Source organism: Apium graveolens, chromosome 2 (genome assembly GCF_009905375.1).
Source record: "Apium graveolens cultivar Ventura chromosome 2, ASM990537v1, whole genome shotgun sequence".
NCBI lineage: Eukaryota > Viridiplantae > Streptophyta > Magnoliopsida > Apiales > Apiaceae > Apium > Apium graveolens.
In genome coordinates this window covers 133318981-133322511 of record NC_133648.1, presented here as the reverse complement: position 1 = coordinate 133322511, position 3531 = coordinate 133318981, and the positions used below count along the sequence as shown (strand labels likewise).

General features: G+C 41.3%; 1 non-coding gene across 1 annotated transcript; it reads right to left on the bottom strand.

Moving 5' to 3' along the window:
* Positions 1-1089: 1089 nt before the first annotated feature.
* LOC141710272 (small nucleolar RNA R71) lies at positions 1090-1196 on the bottom strand. Its single transcript, XR_012570800.1, has one exon. It is a non-coding gene; the product is annotated as a small nucleolar RNA R71 (small nucleolar RNA).
* Positions 1197-3531: the final 2335 nt, after the last annotated feature.

Below are 3531 nucleotides of genomic sequence, written 5' to 3'. Positions count from 1 at the left end.
GTGCCTATTTAGCTTCTATCTCTTTTGTGGATGTCTGGTAGAATGGTACTCATACAACGAAAGTTGGCGTTTATCAGTTTTGTGTTGTCTGATTAGTGTCATCACCATTGCATGCTAAGGTTGAGAATAATAAGGCTATTGAATGAAGTATTTAATGAAGTTAGAATCCCATGTCTGTCATATATATTTACTCAGTCTATCTTATTCTCGTAGTTATAATAGTTAGCGTAATTCTTACTTATAAACAACCTCACTTTGTTATTGTCGTAGCATTGAATAATAACCATACATTGTTGTTTGGGTACGTAAATTAGATAGTTAACCAATACAGTCTCTGTGGGAACGAATCTTATTTATATCTTATACTACTTGCGAACTCGTATACTTGCGTGTAATATTAGCACATGTTTAGCGACTAACAAGTTTTTGGCGCCGCTTCCGGGGACTGCAGTGTTAATTACTAGTTTATGTGCTTTCCATCAGTGGTCGTTAAAGTTCATTGACTCAGACATTGTTACTTATTTGTTCCTTGTTTTATTTTAGGTGATCTAGCAAGGGTGTATGCATACGCGTTCGCGTACTCGTAAGAGAACACTGGATAAAGCCGAGGAAGAACTTGTGGTAATTTGTAGGGAAGTTTCTGAGGAAGAAAAGAAGGTAGAAAAAAAAGAGAAAGTTGAAGAGCCAATTATAGCAGCTATGGGTGATCAAGCAGAAAATCTGAAGGCTTTGATGGACTATTCTAATCCAATGATTAATGACATTCAGTCTAGCATCATTAGACCAGTCATCGCGGCTAACACTTTTGATATCAAGTCAAGCACGATCCAGATGATACAGAACTCAGTTCAGTTTGGGGGTTCTTCTACCGAAGACCCCAACATGCACATCAGGGATTTCATCGAGATCTGCGACACTTTCAAGTTCAATGGTGTGACTGAAGATGCTATCAAGCTGCGACTCTTCCCATTCTCTTTGAGGGACAAAGCTAAGTGATGGTTACACTCTCTACCGGCAAGGTCTATCACAACTTGGGAAGATCTTGCTCAAAAGTTTCTCACTAAATTTTTTCCCATGGCGAAGACTGCAGCAATCAGGAATGTTCTTACCCAGTTCACGCAGCAAACTGGAGAATCTCTGTGTAAGGCTTGAGATCGATATAAGGAGATGCTAAGGAAGTGCCCACACCATGTCATGCCTGATTAGATGATTATCAACTGTTTCTACAATGGATTGGGTCCTACTTCTAGGCCCATGCTTGATGCAGCATCAGGAGGAGCTTTGTGGGCTAAGAGCAACGATGAAGCTTATGAACTTATTGAACTGATGGTTGCTAATGAGTACCAGAATCCACCGCCTTTTCCTAAGAGGCTGCAGAAGAAAAAGCTGGACAAGCAATTCGAGAAGTTTCTGGAGGTGTTCAAGAAACTTCATATCAACATACCTTTCGTTGAGGATCTCGAGCAGATGCCTAGTTTTGCAAAGTTTATGAAAGGTATTCTCTCTCGGAAGGTGGAGCTAGATGATTTAGAGACTGTCCCTCTCACGGAGGAATGCAGTATTGTGCTGCAGCAGAAGTTACCTTTGAAGCTTAAAGATCCAGGAAGCTTCACTATTCCAAGTACTATTGGAAAAGTGTCTTTTGACAGATGCTTATGTGACTTGGGAGCTAGCATCAATCTGATGCCCTTGTCAATCTTCAAGCAATTGGATTTAACTGATCCCAAACCAACTTACATGACCTTGCAGTTGGCAGACCGTTCTATTACATATCCGAGAGGTATTGTGGAGGATGTCTTGGTCAAGGTGGATAAAATCATTTTCCCTGTTGATTTCTTTATTCTTGATTTCGAGGAAGATAAGAAGATTCCCATAATCTTGGAAAGGCCCTTCTTGGTAATTGGTCGGACCTTGATTGTTGTGCAGAAGGGTGAGCTTACCATGCGAGTGTTGGATCAGGATGTGACGTTCAATGTGTTCAATGCTATGAAATTTCCTACTGATAATGAGGAGTGCTTAAAAGTCGAGTTGGTCGACTCGGTGGTCACATCGAAACTTAATCAAATGCTAAGGTCTGATGCCTTAGAAAAAGCCTTGTTAGGAAATTCAGATAGTGAAGATGACGATGGTGATGAGCAATTGCAATATTTGAATGTGTCTCCCTGGAAGAGGAAGATAGATATGCCTTTTGAATCTCTTGGAATGGAAGAATTGAGCAAAGCTCCTAAACGCCTCAAGCCTTCTATTGAGGAAGCTCCTACTCTTGAGCTTAAGCCTTTACCTGAACATTTGAGGTATGCCTTTTTAGGTGATGCATCTACTCTGCCTATTATTATTACATCTGACCTTTCAGGTAGCAATGAGGAAAAGCTTTTGAGAATTATGAGAGAGTTTAAATCGGAAATTTGATGGACTATAGCAAATATCAAGGGAATCAGCCTTTCTTACTGCATGCAAAAAATTCTACTAGAAGAAGGTAGCAAACCTACAGTCGAGCAGCAAAGAAGACTTATTGAACTGATGGTTGCTAATGAGTACCAGAATCCTTCCCAGAGACTGACTCAGGGAAAAGTAGCAGGAATTCTGGAGTTGGATGCAGCAACTGCTATAGCTGCCCAACTTAAGGCTTTGATAATGAAGGTGGACACTTTGGCTAATCATAGAGTTAATCAAATCACTAGTTTCTATGAGCTTTGTGATGGCGCCCATGAAACTGATCAGTGTGCAATTTCTAATGAATCAGCTCAGTTCGTGAGCAACTTCCAGCATTCGCAGCAACCTGTGTTAGCCACCTATCATCCCAACAACCGCAATCATCCTAATTTCAGTTGGAGCAATGCTCAGAATGCGGTTCAACAGCCTTATCAGCAGTATCCAGCTAAGCCGTACAACCCCCTGGTTTTTAGCAACCGCAGTATGCACCAAAATAACAACTCCAGCTGCAACAAGCTAATGAAAAATCTGAATTAGAGGAGTTGAAGCTCATGTGCAAGAGTCAAGCTGTTTCTATCAAGACCTTGGAAAATCAAATTGGGAAAATTGCCAATGTCTTGCTAAATCGTCAACCTGGTACATTGCCTAGTGACACTAAAGTACCAGGAAGAAAGGATGTTAAAGAGCAGGTAAAGGCAATCACTTTGAGATCTGGGAAGGTTGCAATTCCCGATCAAACTCAAGAGGTGACTCAAGAATCTGGGGTTGAGGAAGAAGCAAAGCAACAGGATGAAGAAGTGGAACCAAGAAAGACTACTGTTGAGCACACTCTGCCTGAGGGTAATACAGGGGAGAAACAAATCTATCTTCCACCGCCTTTTCCTAAGAGGCTGCAGAAGAAAAAGCTGGACAAGCAATTCGAGAAGTTTCTGGAGGTGTTCAAGAAACTTCATATCAACATACCTTTTGTTGAGGATCTCGAGCAGATGCCTAGTTTTGCCAAGTTTATGAAAGGTATTCTCTCTCGGAAGGTGGAGCTAGATGATTTAGAGACTGTCGCTCTCACGGAGGAATGCAGTGTTGTGCTGCAGCAGAAGT